The following is a 21,908-nucleotide window of genomic DNA, read 5'->3' on the forward strand; positions in this document are numbered from 1 at the left end:
CTTGCTTCTCCTTGTCTTCTGCCATGATCATGGGGTTTCCCCAGCCATGTGGAACTGTAAGTCCAATTAAACCTCTTTCTTCTGTAAATTGCCCAGTCTCAGGTGTGTCTTTATCAGCAGTGTGAAAGTGGACTAATACAGGTATTTATTTAATCCATCTTGAGTTATTAAAGAACTCTTTAGGGTTTTCTGTATATAAGATCATGCGGTCTGTAAGCAGAGATAATTTAACTTTTTTCTTTTTGATTTGAATGCCTTTAATTTCATTTTCTTGCCTAATTGCTCTGACTTAGGCCTTTCCAGTATTATGTTTAATAAAAGTGGTTAGAGTGAGCGCTCTTGTACTGTTCTTGTTCTTAGAAGAAAAGCTTTTAGCTTTTCACCATTGGGTATGATGTTAATTGTGGGATTGTCATATATGACCTTTATATGTGGAGGTACATTCCTTCTACACCTAGTTTGTTGAACAGTTTTTAGCAATTAAGAATGTTAAATTTAGTCAAATGAGCTTTTGTATCTATTGAGATGTTCATACGATTTTTTTCATCTTTCACTCTGTCATTGGAGTATGTCAGATTTTATTTACCTGCGTATGTTGAACTATCCTTGCATCAAAGGGATACATTCCTTTTAATTGTGGCGAATAATCCTTTTAATATGCTGATGAATTCAGTTTTCTAGTATTTTGTTAAGAGTTTTTGCGTCTATGTTTAACAGTGATATCGGTCTGTAATTTTCTTTTTGTGTAGTGTTCTTATCTAGATTTGGAATAAGGGATGCTGATGTCATAAAATAAGTTTGGAAGTGTTTCCTCTTCTTCAATTATCTGGAAAGTTTGAGAGTAATTGGCATTAATTCTTCTTTAAATGTTTGGTAGAATTCAATCGTAAAGCCACTGGGTCCTGTTCTCTTCTTCATTGGGATGTTTATGAGTACTGATTGACTCTTCTTACTAATTATTGGTGTGTTCAGATTTTTAAAAACATTTTCATGATTCTGTCTTGGTACATTGTTACTTATCTTGTGTTATGGCCCAACCCAGGTTATGACTTATTTTGGCGAATGTTCTATGTTCACTTGAAAAAGATATATATTCTTTCATTTTGGGGGATAGTGTTCATTAGCAGTTAGTTCAGGTTGGTTGGTATACTCTGTTACATTTTTGATACACCATTATATACTGTCTTGTTATATCAGTTGTTGAAAGTAGTACGTCAAAATGTAACTGCATTTATGGAAATTGGTAAATGCTGCACATCAGGACTTTTAGGTTTTTGGAGGACTGGTTGTTACACATTACTAGCTCAATAATGGTCCTATGCCATTTATAATTGTTGCTTTATAATTATCTTTAAAAAAAGTCTGTTACTGTCTTTCTACTGTCCTTGCTCCTACGCTCTTTGTCTATTACATATAATTTTTCCACCTATGATGATTTTTAAAGCTGTCTAAATAACATGCTTTCTGACAGATTTCTCTTAGACCCAAGCACCTCATTCCCAGGGAGAATGGACAGTGTTCAGGGAGGACACTTGTGTTCTACCTGCATGACTAGAGAGATATTACGGACTGTCAGGTGTTAATTACACCAGATCAAAGGGTCAATAGTCAAGGAATGCTGCCCTATCTTCTATCAATAGGATTTATCATCTCCAGGAAGGAAATGGGAACAATAAAATGGGCACAATACTGTAAGAAATTTGTCAGTCTGGACATTTCCTAACATCAAAGTCCCCTTTTTGGGTAACCCTGCTAAACTTTACAAAGATTAGAATTTTATCATTTATTCCAAAAATAATTTAAATATTACCATTCACCATAGAATACGATTGGGTTTTATATTAGCAATCCTTAACATAAAATAACATTATTTCAATCAAATGACCCAAAGGGTCCAGGAGTTTGTGGTTGCTACCTATAATCAAATTTTCTTGATTGGAGAGAAGTTCTACTGCTAGTTTTATCCTCTTGGTCCTGCTTATGCAGTCACATCTTAAGAAACAACCTACCTAAAGATTAATGCTCTAGTGAGAAAAGAATTGCAACACACCTATATTTTTGCCTTTGTTACACAGGCTGCCCCCAAACTGGAGCCCTTTCAGGATCTATGTATCCCCTTGACCCTGTTTCTTTACTTTTTTCTACTGGCCAACCATCATCAGCAGTCAACTAATCCCACCCTGACTTCACTAGAGGCCACTGTGAAGCAAGAAGCAGGGACCATGACCATCACAATCTGAGATGGGGAAGCAGATGGGCCGTGAGGAAGAAGCTTTTTGTTCCAGTCTGTAACACTGTGGGTGGAAAGCCACTCCATTGCTGACAGTAATAGCTTGCAGCATCATCAGCCTCCATTCTGCTGATTGTGAGAGTGTAAGAGGTCCCAGAACCGCTGCCACTGAACCTGGCTGGGACTCCAGAAGCCAGGCTTGATGTGCTATAAATAAGAAGCCTTGGAGGGGATCCTGGCTTCTGTTGGTACCAGTGCAAGTGGCTGGTGCTTCCACTCGAGCTGGCCGTGCAGGAGATGGTGACTCTTTCTCCTTGGGAAACAGCCATGGATGTTGGAGACTGGGTCAGCACAATTTCTCCATTGGATTCTAGGATTATACAGAATGGATGAAAATGTATAAACGTGAACAAAAATAGAGATGCAAGAATACGTTTATACCATGCAATATACAAAAGTACTATAAGACTTAATTTTAAAAGAAAAAAAAAGAGAAAATCCTGTTTTAGACTCAAGCTCCCTTGGGAAATACAATCATGAGTTTAGAGCTTTCTCTCTTTCTTACCTGTGACACTGAGCAGAAGGAAGATGAAAATTTGAGCCTGAAAATCCATTATGCTGGCTGAGCCCTGTCACAGGCTAAACATACATCTTCTTAAAATGAACCCCCCTTAAAAGCAATTCTGAGCATTTTGTGGTTATTGAGGAAGAGGTATGCAAATTAGCAGGTAGGACGTCCTTGGCTTTTAAGTCCCTATGAGCCTTCCTCTTGTATAAGTAATAGAGGACAGGGAAGATTCTCAGTTCTTTTTCTGAAGTGGTGTGAACACTCTGGTTCAGGATATTACGTATGTGTTTGTGTTCCCACAGGCTTAATTTGACCTCTTAGCAAGGAAGGAGCACCGTGTAAGCTGTATTTGCTCTGTGGTATGAATTTGCTAAGGATTACCATATATAATATTCATGGGAAAACCCCAAATTCCACAGATGTTCCTTCTCTTTCTCCAAAAGTTGCTAAACTGAGACCTTGCCCAATCATTGTGGTCTCCTCAAATGACTCTACTAACATCCCAGTGTGTAATCTGGAACCTAGATATCCTCAGGAATGTTTTCACAAAAGAGTCACACCAGTTGCAGTCAGAGAAGAGAAAACACCAGTAAGGTAGGGCAGGCAAACTAAACCTTTTTATATGAAACTGAAGGAAATCCAGCCATCAGTTCATTAACAAATGTAATTTACCTAGCACTATACCCCTACTGATTCTGAAAGCACCCTGAGCTTGATGGAGCTGGAATAGAGATTCTGATTAAATAACTACAAATCAAAGTGATGATTATTTTAGTTACAATATGAACAGTGTTCTGTGGCTAGAGTGTTTAGCTAGAGGTCATATTTTTATCTGAGTATGTTGAAGAATAGTTTTCCTAAAAGTTATCTATTAATTGACAAAGAGTTAGTGAGAATGCTAGAGGCAGAGAATATATGTCAGAGTTCATTCAAGGAAGGGTCTTAAAATTTAGTCTCACTGCAAATTTGGATTCTATTCTCTGGAATAGACTATTGAAAAGATATAGAGACCATGAGGAAGCATGAAAACATCTGCATTGCTTCCTCAAGGATGTTTAATTACCTCATTGATTCTCTTAGGAAATAATTTTCCCATTTTTGCTTGTTGATTCTCAAAGATGTAAAAATAACTTAGAGGATTTGTGACTAAAGTTCCCATGCCTAGAGATACTGACCTCCTATGTGGTGTTGAGTTTACCTTAATTCTTAAAGGATACTTAGCTTTGAAGAGAACTCTAGGTATATGGCTACTTTTTCTTATCATTTTAAGGATATTTTATGGTCTCTGCTTTTCCTCATTTATGTTTAGAAGTTTGCTATTAGTCTTCTTGTTTCTTTAAAATGAGAGAATTTTTTTCTGATGAAGTTTTTTTCTGTTTTATCAGTAGATACTAAAGTGTGACATTATTTATACAGTGTAATACTACACAGCAATAAAAATTAGTAAATTGCAACAACTTGAATTTTTATAATAAAATAAAAATGACACATACCTATTACTCAAAACACATCTGAGAAGTTAATTTATAGAAATAGACATAAGCATGTGTAAAGATATAGGTAAAATTATATCGACTAATCCATTGGTTATATTAGCAAAACCTGAACATAATGTAATTGCCACTCAATAGAAATGCTTGAATAAAGTATAATTTCTCCACACAATCCAAAATGTGAAGATAAAGAATAGGTTGTATTTTTTTATCCCTGACCTGAAGATACTCACTTTAGAAATGTTAAAAATAAACTTCCAAAAATGTTATTTCATAAGCCAATATCTGAAAACATAGAAGCCAAATTATGAAGAGTAATAGTGTGTCTTTTCTATCTTTACAAATATGGAATCAATTCACATCTTGTGGGGTTACAATGAAGGAAGAAAGGGGCTATGGCAATGGGGAAAATGTATGGATAACATATAGTAATATTCATAGAGACAAATGAAGTTATAGTGACAAATGAAAAATGAAAAAGGCAATTTAATTTATATTGAATATATATATATAATGTGTGTGCGTGTATATATATGTTTATATAATGTCAAGAATATGGAATGAGAGGAGACAGGTAAACACAATAAAAACTCTGACCAATGCCTGAAATAAGGATATTACAGAAATAGAACGATGGTATTTAAACATCTAAAAATAACATAATAATCACTAGAACTAAAAAAGATTCTGTATATCTGTATTCATTCATAGAAAGATGGAAGTTTCTAAATTACGATTAATATTTTCATCAGTCGGAGAAATATGGTGCTACTCAGAAAAATATTTTTTAAACAATTGATCCACATCATATCAGGTAATGAGATATTTCTTGAGTCCAGGCATGGTCATGTAACTTTCAGGACTCCTCTGTGTTTAGCATTTATAGGAGACCTTCTGACTACATTAACCTTCATCTAAACACATTTTAATTGCATTGAAAACTTTTGGTGGGAAGTGAGATGGCAAGCCATAGTGTTATTGCATATTCAGACCCCAAGAGGGAGCTGAGAGATCATGCCTTGAGGAAGTGATTATGAACTAGTCCCCTTCCAGAACTCTGGGCGATAACATTGTCTATTCACTGACTCACACCCTCCCCAGATGTGCAAAGAGAGTCCAGCTGCCTGAAGCCCTTATTAGTGTGCAGATTCCCCATAGTCAACACTCCTTGGCATCCACCACCTCTGTAGGGGAAGTGCAGTTCCAGGCGCAGCTCCTCAGGTGTCTTTTACCCAGGTGAAAGTCCAAGGTAGATCAGTCACAAAAACAAAGTCCTCAGTGGAATTTTTAAATTGCTTCATTAAAGTACAATGTCAAACCATGAAAAGCACCTATTGTAAGTGTGCCAATCAATGACTTATGGTAAATTTACAAAGTTGTAGATAACCACAGATTAATCTTACAGCACTTTAATCATCCCCTGAAGGATCCCTTGTGCAAAGCAGCAGTTATTTTTATTTTCACTTTCAGCCTCAGGTATTTATTAATTGACTCTCCCTCTACTGATTGCCTGATATGAACATTCTATATAAATAGAATAATGCATGTATAGTCGTCCCTATCTGGTTTCTTTCCATTAAACTAAGTTTAGTTCATCCCTATTTTAGCATGTATCAGTAGCCTGTTTCTTTTTATTTATGGATAGTATTCCACTATATGGATGTATCACATTTTATTGATCTATTCACAGGTTGATGAACATTCAGGTCCTTTGCACTTTTTGGTTATATGATGATCAATAGTGCTGCTATGAATATTTGCCTATAAGTCTTTGCATGGACACTGGTTTTGACTTTTCTCAGACCTCTACAAGTGGAAATGCTGTGCCATATGATAAATTTATGTTTATTTAAAAAAAACTGCCAAACTATTTTCAAAAGTGGCTGCAGCATTTAACATTTGCACCAATAATGTATGAAGGCTCCTTTTCCATCACATTTCACCAACTTTTGTTATTGTCTGTTTTTTAAATTATTGTTAAAATCATTATATAGTATGATGCCCATTGTGAGCTTAATTTGATTTTTACTAATGACTAATAAGGTTGAGCATCTTTTCATGTGCTTATTATCTGTTCATATATCTTCTCCCATAACATTTCTACTAAAATATTTTGTTCATTTTTAAATTGGATTGTCTTATGACTTATTTATATATTCTGGAAATGAGTCATTTATCAGATAAATAATTTGTAAATAATTTATCTGGTCTATGGTTTGTCTTTTCATTTTCTTGATGGTGTCCCTTGAAATTTAAATGTTCTGAACATTAATGAAACCTAATATATTAGCATTTTCTTTCACAAGTTGAGCTTTTGATGTTGTAAGTAAAATATTTGCTGAATACAGAGATGGAAAAGTTTCATCCTAAAGGTTTTATAATTTCTTTTTTAGGAATGGCAAAAGCTGGAAGCATGTCCCTTGAAAATTGACACAAGACAATGATGTCATTTCTCACCACTCCTTTTCAACATAGTATTCAAAGTTCTGGCCAGGGCAATCAGGCAAGAAAAAAAAAATAAAGGGCATTCAAACAGGAAGAGAGGAAATAAACTATCCCTGTTGGCAGATGAAACGATCCCGTATCTTGAAAACCCCATCATTTCATCCTCAAAGCTTTTTAATCTGATAAGCAACTATGGCAAAATCTCAGATACAAAATCAATGTGCAAAAATCACCAGCATTCCTATACAACAACAACAGTCATGCAAAGAGCCAAATCACAAACAAACTCCCATTCACAAGTGCCACAAAACGAATAAAATACCAAGAAATACAGCTAACAAGGGAAGTGAAAGATCTCTGCAGGTAGAACTACAAACCACTACTCACAGAAATCAGAACCAACATAAATAGAAAAACAGTCCATGTTCACCTATGGGAGGAATCAGTATCATTAAATGGTTTTACTGTCCAAAACAATTTATAGATTCAACGCTATTCCCATTAAACTACCACTGACATTCTTCATAAAACTAGAAAAAACTATTTTAGGGAGAGAGATCCAAGATGGCTGATCACTAGCAGCTCGGGATCGTAGCTCCCAGTGAAAGCACAGAGAACAAGAGGATGCCACACTTTCAGACGAATTTTTGTTGCTTACGCACCAGAAGATTCCCGACAGAGGAGCCCCACGGGTTGCCAGTCGACTCTTGTGGCTGGCGAGGCGGTTTTGCCGCTGCCTTGGTGCAGCGGTTCTTGGTGCAGAGTCAGAAAAGCACCATCAATCATAATGCCACTGTTTTGGCCGGTGCAGTCGGTTGCTCAGATTTTAGCGCTGGGAATGAACAAGTTGGACGTCCACTCAGAAACCCAATTATAAATACAGCAATTATAAAGACCACAGATGGATAAATCTATAAAGAAGGAAAGAAAACAGTCTAAAAAGGCTGAGACTACCCCAAATCAGAACACCTCTCCCTCTACAGGGGATCACATTTCCTCATCAGCAACGGAACATGGCCTGATGGAGAATGAGTGTGTTCCATTAACAGAAGCAGGCTTCAAAAGGTGGATGATAAGGAACTTCTGTGAATTAAAAGAACTTGTTCTAACCCAATGCAAAGAAACTAAGAACTGAAAAAAGGTTTGATGAAATGTTAACAAGAATACACAATTTAGAGAGGAATATAAGTGAATTAATGGAGCTGAAAAACACAACACAAGAACTTTGCGAACTATGCACAAGTTTTAACAGCCAAACTGATCAAGCAGAAGAAAAGATATAAGAAGTCGAAGACCAACTTAAGGAAATAAAATGAGAAGACAAGATTAGAGAAAAAAGGATAAAAAGGAAGGAGCAAAGTCTCCAAGAAATATGGGACTATGTGAAAAGACCTAATCTACGCTTGATAGGTGTACCTGAATGTGATGAACAGAATCAATCCAAGCTGGAAAATATGCTTCAGGATATTATTCAGGAAAACTTTCCCAACCTAGCAAGACAGGACAAAATATTCAACTCCAGGTAATACAGAGAACACCACAAAGATTTTCCTCAAGAAGACCAACCTCAAGGCACATAATCACCAGATTCACCAGGGTTGAAATAAAGAAAAGATTGAGGGCAGCCAGAGAGAAAGGTCAGGTTACCCATAAAGGGAAGACTATCAGACTCACAGCAAATCTCTCAGCAGAAACCCTGCAAGCTAGAAGAGAGTGGGGGTCAATATTCAACATCCTTAAAGAAAAGAACTTTCAACCCAGAATTTTACATCCAGCCAAACTAAGCTTCATAAGCGAAGGAAAAATAAAATCTTTTGTGAACAAGCAAGCACTCAGAGATTTCATCACCACCAGGCCTGCTTTACAAGAGCTTCTGAAAGAACCCCTACATATAGAAAGGAGCAACCAGTATCAGCTTTTCTAAAAAATACCAAAAAGTAAAGACCATCAACATAATCAAGAATTTACATCAACTAATAGGCAAAACAGCCAGCTAACATTAAATGGTGGTATTAAACTCACATATATTATTATTAATTCTAAATTTAAATTGACTAAATCCCCTAATCCAAAGACACAGATAGATATGCTGCATCCGGACCCATCTCACATGCAAGGATACACAAAGACTCAAAACAAAGGGATGGAGAAAGATTTACCAACCAAATGGAGAGCAAAAATAAATAAATAAATAAATAAAAAGCAGGAGTTGCTTTAAAGCAACAAAGATCAAAAGAAGCAAAGGATATTACATAATGATAAAAGGATCAATGCAACAAGAAGAGCTAAAGATCCTAAATATATACACACCCAATACAGGAATACCCAGATATATAAGACTTATAAAGAGACTTAGACTCCCACACAATAATAGTGGGAGACTTCAACATCAATATTAGACAGATCAATGAGACAGAAAATTAACAATGATATCCAGGATTTGAACTCAGATCTGGAACAAGTAAACTTAATTAACATTTATAGAACTCTCCACTTTAAATACACAAAATATACACTCTTATCAGTACCACATCACATCTATTTACAGGTTTCAATGAAATATTGGTTGGCTGCTTGTTTGTCATTTTCTTCCCTCATTTTTTTTTTATGTCTCTATTATTAAGCACAATTATAGGCATACCCATTTTTAGATTGCATTCTAGCCCGGGCAATAAAGCAACACCCCTGTTCTCTCTCCCTCTTCCTCTTTCTCTTTCTTCCTCTCCTTCATTCTTTTTCTTTCTTTCTTTCTTTCTTTTTTTTTTAAGAAAAAAAAAAAAGAAGGTGTTTCTCTATCAAACAAAAACAAAAAAAAGAAACCTTGTAAAATCATGATGAATACAGGGACAATAGGATGGAAATCAGCCAATAAAGACTTAAATTTTGGAATTAGATAAAGTTTGAACAGAAGGAAGTTCTGCTATTTATCACCAGTTGTGTTATCTTAAGCTGTAATATCAATTTGAGCTTTGGTATCTTATCCACAAATGAAGAATAATAATACTTTACTTCACACCAGGTTGTGAGGATTAAGTGGAATCCTGTTTGTAAGTAGCCTAGCCTAGTACCTTCTTAGAGTAGCTGTTCAATCCATGTTAAACCATGTTAAAAAAAAACAAACTATTTTAAAGTTCATATGAAACAACAACAAAAAAGCCTGAATAACCAGGTGATCCTAAGCAAAATGAACAAAGGAGGCATCACACTACCTAACTTCAAATTATGCTACAGGGCTACAGTTATCAAAACAACATAGTACTGGTACAAGAACAGACACAGACCAATGGAATAGAGAGCCCAGAAATATGGGCGCACACCTATAACCATCTGATCTTTAATAAAGTTGACAAAAGCAAACAATGAGAAAAGGACTTCCTATTCAATAAGTGGTGCAGGGATAACTGACTAGACGTATGCAGAAGCTTGAACCTGGACCCCTTTCCTTAAATCAGATACAGAAATCAACCCAAGATGGATCAAATATTTAAATGTAAAACCCAAAACTATAAAAACCCTGGAAGACACCCTAGGCAATACCATTCAGGACATAGGGATGGGCAAAGATTTCACAACGAAGATGCCAAAGCAATTGCAATCAAAGCAAAAATTGACAAATGGGATATAATTAAACTGAGGAGATTCCACACAGCAAAATAACGTATCAACAGAGTAAACAGATCACCTACAGAACGAGAGAAAAATTTTGTAAGCTATGCATCTGACAAAGGTCTAATATCCAGCATTTATAAGGAACTTAAGTTTGCAAGAAAACAAGCAACCCCATTAAAAAGTGGGTGAAGGACGTGAAAAGACACTTCTCAAAAGAAGACATGCATGCAGTCAATAGTCATAAGAAAAAAAAACTCAACATCACTGATCATTAGAGAAATGTCAGTGAAAACCACATATGAGTTACCATCTCACACTAGTTGGAATGACTACTATTAAAAAGTCAAAATAACAGGTGCTGGTGAAGTTGTGGGGAAAAAGGAATGCTTATACACTGTTGGTAGGAGAGTGAATTAGTTCAACCATTGTGGAAGATGGTGTGGTGGTTCCTCAAAGACCTAAAGTCAGAAATACAATTTGACCCAGCAATCCTATTACTGGGTATATGTTCAAAGGAATATAACTGATTCTATTCTAAAGACACATACATGTGTACTTTCAGTGCAGTACCATTCACAGTAGCAAAGACGTTGAGTCAACCCAAATGCCAATCAATGATAGACTGGATAAAGAAAATGTGGTACATATACACCATGGGGTACTATGCAACCATAAAAAAAAATGAGATCGTGTCCTTTGCACTAATCACACCTATATAAGATGAAAACTTACTCAACAAATGTTTTTTCTGACTGCTCCAGTAACTGGACATTCACTGTTTCCTGCTTGTTGGGCCTCCCTGTGTCCTGAGACACAATAATATGAAAATTAGGCTAATTAAGAACTTTATAATGGTCTGTAAGTGTTAAAGTGAAAGAAATAATTGCATGTCTTTCACTATCAATAAAAGCTAGAAATAGTTAGGCTTAGTGAGCAAAGTGTGTCAAAAGCTTAGATAGACCACAAGCCAGACCTCTTGCCCCAGTTAGCCAAGTTGTGAATGCAAAGAAAAAGTTCTTGAAGGAAGTAAACAGTGCTACTCCAGTGAGCCCATCATGAGTGTCTAAAAAGTAACATAGCCTTATTGCTGACATGGAGACATTTTTAGTGATCTGGATAGAAGCTCAAACCATACAGAAGGAGCAGAATTGAAAAAAAAAAAAAAAAAAAAAAGAAAGAAATACATAAAGAAGAAGTTGAAATCAGCCACAACATTCCCTTAATCGAAAGCCTAATCCAGAGAAAGGTCCTAACACAGAATTTATGAAGCCTGAAAGAGGTGAGGAAGCTGCAGGAGAAAAGTTTGAAGCCAGCAGAAGTTTGTTCATGATGTTTAAAGAAAAAAGCCATCTTCATCACATACAAGTGGAAAGTGAAGCAGCAAAGTGCTGATGAAGAAACTGCAGCAAGTTATCTAAAAGATCTAACTAAAATTATTAATGCAGTTGGCTACACTAAACAACAGATTTTCAATGTAGATTAAACAGTCTTATATTGGAAGATGATGCATCTAGGACTTTCATAGCTAGAGATGAGAGATCAATGGCTAGCTTAAAAGCTTCCAAGGGCAGGCTGACTCTCTGATGACCTATGCTAAGTCAAAGCCAATGCTCATTTTCCATTCTGAAAATCCTAGGGCCTGTAAGAATTATGCTAAGTCTACTTTTCCTGTGCTCTATACATGAACCAACAAAGCCTAGATGACAGCACACCTGTTTAGAGCATGGTTTACTAAATATTTTAAGCCCACTGTTGAGACCTGCTGCTCAGAAAAAAACAGATTTTTTTTTCAAATATTATCGCTCATTGATTGACAATGCACCTAGTCCCTGAAGAGCTCTGAAGGAGATGTACAAAAAGATGAATGTTGTTTTCATGCCTGATAACACAACATTAATTCTTCAGCTCATACATCAAGGAATAATTTTGACTTTCAGCTCTATTATTTAAGAAATACATTTTGTAAGGATTGAACTGCTATGATTCCTCTGATAGATCTGGGCAAAGTAAATTAAAAACCTTCTGGAAAGGATTCACTATTTTAGATGCCATTAAGAAAATTTGTGACTCATGGGAGCTGGCCAAAAAATCAATATTAACAGAAGTTTGAAAAAAGTTGATTCCAACTCTCATGAATGATTTCAAGTGGTTCAAGACTTCAGTGATGTAAGTAACTGCAGATGTAGTAAAATTAAAAGAGAACTACAATTAGAAGTATGCCTATGTAACAAATCTGCATATCCTGCACATCCCATTTTTTAAAGAAGAAATAAAGGAAAAAAAAAAGAATTGGAGCTTGAAGATGTAATTGAATTGCTTCAATATTACAGTAAAACATTAATGGATGAAGACTTACTTCATATGGATCAGCAAATAAAATAGTTTCTTGAGATATAATCTACTGCTGTGAAGATGCCATGAGTATGGTTACAATGTCAACAAAAGATTTATAATAGTATAACATAAACTTACTTGATAAAGCAACAGCAGGGCTTAAGGATTGACTCCAATTTTGAAAGAAGTACTACTATGGGTAAAATGCTATCAAAAAACATGTCATGCAGAAAAATCTTTAATTAAAGGAAGACTAAATCAATGTGAAAAACTTCATTGCTGTCTTATTTTAAGAAATTGCCACAATCACCCCAACCATCAACAGCTACCACCCTAATCAACCAGTAGCCAACAGCATTGAGAAAAAACTTTCCACCAGCAAAAAGATTACTCACTGAAGGCTCAGACGATTGTTTCCATTTTTTGACAATGAAGTATTTTAAATTATGTAAATTGTTAAAATATCATGCTATTTCACACTTAATAGATTACAGTATAGAACTATATATAACTTTTGTATATACTCAGAAAACCAAAAATTTGTGTGATTCACTTTATCATGGTATTTGCTTTATTACAGTGCTCTGGAACCAAACTTACAGGTACGCCTGCATGTATATGCCTATATTTAAGGACTTTATAGGTACATATAATCTGTTTAAGATACTCACACAAAAAGTTACATATTGATCAGTTAATGAAAATGTGATCAGAGACTCACAGGAACATAAACCAGTACTACCACTAGGACCAATGTTTCAATATTTGTTAATTCAGCATTTCCGACATTACAGATTAACATATCTATTGAAATATAATAAAATGTAACTGGATATAGAGATAAAATTTATTTCTGCATGCTGCATATTGTATTGTGTGACTTAGTCAAAGTTGTTTATTACTAGTATATTGTATGTGTGGTAGTGGGGGACATGTATTCTTTATCATTTAATGTATACATATATACATATATTTTTTGTAATTAAAACACTTTTACTTCTTTCTTTTAAATATTGAGGTATTTTATTTTTCATTTTTTTCTTGCTTGACTGCTTGACAAGAATATCCAGTGCAGTGTTGAACTGAGTAGCAAGAGTGAATATCCTTGTCTTATGATTTTAGAAGGAAAGCATTCTTTCAACTTTAAGTATGATGTTAGCTGTAGGTTTTTCATGTATAACCATTAGAAGGCAAAGGAAGTTTCCTTCTGTTACTAGTTTGTTGAGAGCTTTTGTCATAAAGGAGTTTTAAATTTTATCAAATACCTTTCTCTATTTATTGAGATGATTACAGTTTTTGTATTTACTCTATTTATGTGGCATATTACATTATTGATTTTCAGATGTTAATCTACCTTGCATTGTTTAACAAATCTCATTTTGATTATGGTGTATAATCATTTTTATGTGCTACTGGATTCTATTTAGTAATATCTTTTGAGAATTTTTTCACATGTATTAATAGTGGATATTGGTCTACAGCTTTCTTTCCTTGGAATGTCTTTGGCTTTGGTGTTGCAGCTTCATAGAATGAGTTGGGGAGTGTTCTTTTCTCCTCTGTTTACTGAAAGAATTTGTGGAAGATTGGTAATATTTATTCTTTAAATGCTTAATAGAATTCACCAGTGACGCCATGTAGTCTCAGTTTTTCTTTATTGGAAACTTTTTAACTTCTTCACTTGTTTTAGTTCTATTCATATTTTTTATTTGTTTTTGAATTAGTTTTGGGCCATCTCATCTAAATTGCCTAATTAAATGACAATATTGTTTATCATATTTTCTTACAGTATTTTTAAAGTTTCTGTAGGGTAGGCAGTTGTACCCCTTATTTCAACCCTGATTTTAATAATCTCAGCCTTTTCTTTTTTCTTCAAGAGTCATAAGGATTTTCAACTTTGCCAGTCTTTCCAGAAACACAACTTTTGGTTTCAATGATTTTCTGTCTTTTACTTCATTGATTTATACTCTATTTTTTTTTTATTATTTTCTTCCTTCTGCTTTCTGTGAATCTTGTTGACTCCTCTTTTTCTAGCCTGTTAGTACATAAACTATCCCATTAGTTTTAGATATTCTTTCTTTCTTTACTAATACAGGTAATTATATTATAGGCCAACATTTATAAAATTATTTATTTCTTTCAAATTTCTATAGAGGCAACCTTCACCACTTCCTCACTCCGTAAGCAACAGGAGGAACATGAGAAGCTGGGATGAAAACACCATTTTGAGGGATCTGTTTGTCTGATGCTGGTCAGAACCTATTACCAGAGGAAGCTTCCTTATTTAACCCCCTTCGAATAGGGTCCGCTTGGGAGGGGGAGTAAAAGCAAACAAAACTCTTAGGCAGTATGACAGTTTTAGTGGACAATCTTAGGTTGGCCCCATGATATATAACCACTGGTGTTTCATAAACTGTGTAATTCCCTCTTCTTGAGTCTGGGCAAAATTTGTGACTTCCTTCTAGCATACACAATGTTACAAAGGTGAAAGTATTTTGCAGATGCAATCAGGGTCCCAAATCAGTTGGGCTTGAGTTAATGATAAAGGAGATCATTCTGAGTAGATCTGACTTAATTAGATCAAAGCCATTAAAAAGGGAACTGAGCCCTCCTTGTTACCAAGAAATTCTCCTAGCTGGTTTGATTATTAGTAGCCCATGTGGCAGGAAACTTCAGATGTTCTCTAGGACCTTAGGGTGATCTCTAGCTAATAGCCAGTTAAAAGCCAGGACCCTCACCCTTACAGTTACTGTGAAAATAATTCTGCCAACAATTTGAATGCTCTTGGAAGCAGACTCTCTAAATTTCCGGATGAGAATGCAGCCTGATCAACACCTTGACTATAGCCTGTGAGACCTTTAAGAGAGGACCCAGATAAGCCGTGCCCTGGCTCCCGACTCATAGAAACTGTGTGTGAATTATAAACGTGTTTTATTTTAAGCCACTAAATGTGTGATAATTTGTATGGGCCAATAGCCAACAAATAAAACCATTAAATTTCATATGTAGTGAGATAGAGTTGCAAACTTAGAAACCAATGCAAATCTTATTAGACTGAAATGCTGCAAAAACCTATTTTGCCAGAGTTTCTCTGCTTCCTTTGGGGAGGATGGAGAAGACTGAGGGAGGCCAAGGTGGGGATGGAAGAGCACATGATCATGAATCTTTCTATGATGGTGGCTGTGCATACTCACATTTCTGGAGTCCATTCTACTTGTAGTGCTAGAGCAATTAGAAAAGCAAAAAGAGAGAAGATGAGGGAAAACCTTGACAATGAGCACAGAAGATATCACAGGAAAAGGACAAGACGTATAATCCCAGCACTTTGGAAGGCTGAGATGGGTGGATCCCTTGAGGGCAGGAGTTCGTGACCAACCTGGCCAACATGGTGAAACCTTATCTTTACTAAAAATACAAAAATTAGCTGGGCATGGTGGTGGGTACCTGTAATTCTAGCTACTTGGGAGACTGAGGCAGGTGAATCACTTGAACCTGGGAGGTGGAGGCTTTCATGAGCCAAGATTGTGCCATTGCCCTCCAGCCTGGGTGACAGAGTGAGACTCTGTCTCAAACATAAAATAAATAAAATAAGTAAAGTACAGTAAAATAAAATAAAAAAAGAAAACGTAAAAGGACATGGACACTGTACGAGGAATAAAGGACAGGTTATTAAATCTGGAGCTGAGAATCTAACTTTTGGGAAAGACACAGAGATAGAGACATCTAAATTAAATGAGCAGAGATAACTACCTCACAATTCTTAGGTTTCTAAATAACTAGAAACACCTTTTCATGTGGATTCAGCAAATAAAAATGGGGAAACATCGAAATTCAGGTGAGAAGGTCACCTATATCTCAAAGACATAGAGCTAAAAATTTTGACTATTCAGAGCATTTTTTAAAATGACTACAAATCTTCCTTAAAGTGTAAAATTCTTCGTTGGTAAGGGTCTTTGACATAAAAATGTACATTGAAAAGTACAAAATTCCAGAGACGTCCTGATGCAGTAAAGAAATGATCAAATCATAAAGCTGATTGTAACTGTAACACACACAGGCGCGCACACACACATATCAGTTTAAGGATTTTCTCTTTGATAGTTTGACCCCTTTGTTCAAACAAGTCTATGACAGCAGGCTGATGGATCTGGATAAAAAGCCACATCTGAGGGATTTGAGCTTCAGGGAGCAGCTACCTGGGGAAGTTTTTGTTTAGACATGAATCACTGTGGGAGGAACATTCTTACTCTGCTGACAGTAATAGTTGGCAGCATCGTCAGCTTCCACAGGATCAATTGTGAGGATGAAATTGGTCCCAGACCCACTGCCACTGAACCTGTCTGGGACCCCCGTGTCTTTATTGGATGCTTGGTAAATCAGAAGTTTAGGGGGTTGTGCTGGTTTCTGCTGATACCAATGAATGAAGTTCATTCCTACGAAACTGACACTCTCACTGGCTCTGCAGGTGATGGTGGCCCTCTGCCCTGGAGACACCGCCAAGGAGGCTGGAGACTGGGTTAGCACAATGTCTCCAATGCAACCTGAAATGATAAAGACAAATAAAATATATTATGTACTGAGACTATCCCCATGTAGGCCCATGCCTTGGTGACACCTGTAACTACAGTCATGTGCAACATCTTGAGTAACCAGAAAACAAAAAGTAACTGGGGAACTTATAACCTACAATGAATGTCTTAACTCCAACAACCGAGAACCCAGAGACACAAACAACAATGAGGGCCACATGAGTTTGCCCAGTGTTTCTCTACACCCCCCTCACCTGGAGCCCAGAGCAGGATGATCCATAGCAGAAGACCCCCTGACCCCATCTCTGAGAGCTGAACTAGAGGCTGCTTTTCAGGAGCCCTGACAAGCTGCCTTTAAGGATGCTCTGTGCAGCTTGAACCCAACATGCAAATCAGCTCAGAAAAGTTTGGGTTGGTGCTCAAAGGGGACACCTGCTTTTATTTCACCCAGAGGGAGGAGGGGCTAACAAAACATTTCCTACGTAGCTCAAGCATGTCGCAAGGGATTTTGTGATCTTTTCTATCGGATTTTTGCTGGCCAGTCTACTTGAGATGCCATGTGGAGGAGTGTACTGGGGCTGCCCTGCCATTTGGATATAAGTTATTTCAGAAATACTGTTGATTTCTCAAAATTCAAATGTTATATCATTATGAATAATAACACATTTAAACTTGTATCATTGTCAGAAAGAGAAAGCAAGTTGGGTAGTTTTACAAAACTAGTTTGTATGAAAAGGGGAAGTTTGTTCCACTGAGTAAGTGGTATTTAAAACAAGTCTACAAATGTAATCATGATCTGGAAAGGATGAGGGGGGTGAGCATGAAACCTTGATGAAGACTGGAAACTTAAACTAATTAAGGAGCTTGCCTCAGTGTGGACAAGGCACCTACTTAGTACTGAAACCAAGGCTATCTCCACAAGAGGCCCTCAGAAGCAGAAGAGTCATTGTAGTGGATCCTATTCGGAGTGGAGAACAACCATCCCTAACTCGCACTGGTTCCATCTGCCTTGCCACTGGAAGCTGAGAGCTAGGGAACTCCATCTTCTCTACAGCAAGATATGGTGCCCACGCATGAGCCAGCTGGCAGTCTTACCCACTCATAGGTGAAGGTTTTTTTCCCCATCAAAACAAGTCTAAAATGTCTGGAAGAAGGGATTGCATCTTCAAATGTGTAGACAGCAACAGAAGGCTATAAGGAACATGAAAAGTCAGGGAACATGATGCCAAACATCACTTCTCCATGAGCTCCACTGCAGGACTCTATTCTGTTACTTGTGATGGAGTTCAGGGCCAGAGAGGCCCCTCTATGCTGCTTCCAGCTGTGCACCGGGGTCCCTGATTACTCAGGTCTATTTTTTCATTGATATTAACATGCATATTAGCATACTTAACTAAAAGTTTTCTTTTAACACTCTGGGAATTCATTTTACATTTTAAAAATTTTATGTTATTTTATTTTATTTTGATTAAGGATCTAGGTAAAACTAGAATAATGGTCTTTCTACATCTCAAATATACAGTTTTATAAACAGTTGAAAATGAACACCTGAGAATTACAAATACCCCTTAGGGCAAAGGAGAAGAGTGGGAATTTAGATTAGTGTGGTAAGTTTGAGTGGAAAGTACTATAACCCTCTTGTTTTTCCTAAATAGTTAAATTCTGCTTACCTAGTTCTGTTCCCCTAGAAGGAATTAGGAATAATGGAATTTGAGTATTCCTTGAAAAAACAACATTTTCAAGAAATTTAAGAAGTTTTCAAACTTTAGCCTTTCAGATGTCTAGTACATAGCTCTGGAAAACAGAGCAAGCTTCAAATTGTAGATTAAAAAGAAAGATAAAATATTTCAGAGGAACCAATATGCCATGAGAAAAGTGCTGAAAAACTCCACCTGAAGCCTTGATTAGGGTGGGGACAATCCCTGAGCTTTGCCCCCTCCTACAACTCTGGTGGAGTAGGACAAAAATAAAGGTAGGAAGTAAAAGGCAGTTGATTGGGGGGAAATTTGCATTTTTTATTAGGCAATCTAGGTGACTAATCATTAAGAAGACTCTAGAAAATAGAGACAAACTTGGCTACTTTAAAATGTCCACTGCCCCATCCTCTGACTTCTACTCTTTGTCCAGCAACCAAGTGATAAAAAGGATTTACTAAACACAGCCTGCAAGGACACAGTCCTCAGAGTCAGTTCTGGGGTGGAGGTAGGGAAGGTAATGACAAAATGCACCCACGTGTGTTTGGAGCAATCAAGAAATACTGAACTTTACCATATGTTGGCAAACAGAAGACTTAGATAGAGCAACCCCATCAAGGATAAGTAATTTGACATTAAATGATACTGAAAAATTACAAATATAACATGGGGGAGGGCTGTATGACTGACAAAAATACATGGCAAGTAAATAATACATTAGATGACTCTTTGAAAATGACGTATTACAGTAAAACAAAAGTATTTTCTGTAGCAAATGATTGTAAATTTAGAAGCCACATGCGCGCGCGCACACACACACACACACACACACACACACACACACACAGTTAAATTTATCTTCAAGGATGAGATAATTAGCAAGAAAATAATAGTTAAAATAAATGTATCTGGCTACAGGGAGAGGTTTAAAAAAGTAAGGCAGAACTAGTAATTGTAACATAGAAAAAATATAACCAGAGAGAGAAATAAATGGTGTCAAAGACACATAAGGTAAGTTTAGCAAAAGAATAAAATTTAGAAAAAAAGCCAAGAAAAACCCCAATTACAGATAATTATAGAAAGGACAGAAAACAAGCAGCCAATATACATTGATAATTGATGTGTTTTAATTATACAATTTAATAAAATGGTAAATGAAATAAAATGTAATCACATAATGACCAGGATGTCAATATATTTAAATGAAGATATGTTAAAACACCCCATCATAACATATATATATATATATAAAAAATGTATATACATACATATTTATTAAATACATAAATATAAAAAGATATATCTATAAAAATTATTTAACATAAAGAACTTACATGAATTCATTTCTGACTTGGTATTTAAAGAGACTATTTAAGCCAGAAGAAAAAGGAATTATAAAATAAACAAAAAATGAATATAAAAAGAAAGCGACAGAAACCCAACGTAAAGTTTCTAAGTAGAAGTTTTAAATCAATATCAAACACAAAATTATACACTGAAAAAAATAAATACATATAAAAATAAAAGTAAACTATTTACAACAATCAAAGACATCTCACAAAATAATAAGAAAGTAAAGTTAAATTAGAAAAATAATCCATAAAATTTACAAATTGTATCTCATCAAAATTGAAGTTTCTGATCTGAAAAAAATATCTATTAAAGGGGTATAATAAATTGAAAGTACACTTACCATGTAATTGAGCAAATGAACTCTTGAGCAATTATCTCAGAGAAGTGAAACATTATTACAGAGAAACTTGTACACAAATGTTCACAGAAGTTTTATTTACAATAGCTAAATCAAGGACGTTACCCAATGTCTTTCAGTAAGTAGTTAAATGGGGTAATCCATATCATAGAATACATTCAGAAATAAACAGCAATGAATTACCAATACATCCAACTTTGATGAGCCTCAAGGATGTTATGCTCAGTGAAATAAGCCAATCTCAAAATGCTACTTATTACATGATGTCTTTCACATGATGTATGTCAAGGGATAAAGACGGGGTAAAGAAGGGGGGTGTGGCTCTGAAAAGGTAATGCCAGGAGTCTTATGATGATAATTTAGCTGAGTTTCTTGATTACAGTGGTGGTTATACAAGGCCACATACATGATTCATTCACATAGAGCTACACACACATACACACAATCACATAAACAAAAATTGAGTGCATGTGTAACTTGTGGAAACTGAGTAAGTTCTATGGATGATACCAGTGTTAATTTCATGTCTTTGATATTGTACTATTGTTTGAAGGATGTCAACATTGGAGAAAGTTGAATGAAGATGCATGAGGCTTCTGTATATTTCTCTGCAAATTCCTGTGAACCTATAATTATGTAAAAATCAAAAGTAAAAAAAAAAGCTTTATTACTTGAAAACCTTGAAAAAAATAGGGGGGTGTTAAACAACGAGAACACATGGACACAGGGAGGGGAACATCACACACTGGGGTAGGTTGGGGGGTTCCTAAGGGAGAAACAGCAGGGGTTGAGGAGGCTGGGGAGGAATAACATGGGGGAGAAATGCCAGATATAGGTGACAGGGGGATGGAGGCAGCAAACCACCTTGCCATGTATGTACCTCTGCAACAATCGTGCATGATCTGCACATGTACCCCAGAACCTAAAGTACAATTAAAAAAAAAGAATTGTCCTTTTTCTTTCAAGATTGGCATGAAACTTTAAGCTTTATGCTTCCCTCTGCTGGTGGAAATGGAGGGGTATGGTAAAGGCACACTCCACACAACTGGTGGCTGCAATGTGAATTTCTACAGACATTTCTAAGTAATTGCTGCTCACTATTGGAGTGAAATTTAAAATATGTATACTTGTTGGCCCAAACTTACTACTATGAAAATAGCCTATAGAAATAAAAACGTCTGAATGCTTATCAGTGAGAGATGGCTAAATAAATTGTATTATTTCCATATTATGAAAAATTATACAACTGTTGAAAGAAAGGGTTAATTTCATACAATTGATCTGTTTACTATACAATA

At 35.9% G+C, this 21,908-nt stretch overlaps 1 long non-coding RNA gene and 1 gene segment (V, D, J or C); one reads left to right on the forward strand and one right to left on the reverse strand.

The window, feature by feature from the left end:
• The window catches only part of LOC116526975, a 315,897-nt gene that overhangs the window by 96,039 nt on the left and 197,950 nt on the right, over positions 1-21,908 (reverse strand).
• Positions 11,276-20,644, forward strand: LOC116526990. Its single transcript, XR_004258332.1, has 3 exons — positions 11,276-11,404; positions 16,198-16,200; positions 20,633-20,644. It is a non-coding gene; the product is annotated as an uncharacterized LOC116526990 (long non-coding RNA).

This window comes from Sapajus apella, unplaced genomic scaffold (genome assembly GCF_009761245.1).
Source record: "Sapajus apella isolate SASKATOON/1434 unplaced genomic scaffold, GSC_monkey_1.0 scaffold52, whole genome shotgun sequence".
NCBI lineage: Eukaryota > Metazoa > Chordata > Mammalia > Primates > Cebidae > Sapajus > Sapajus apella.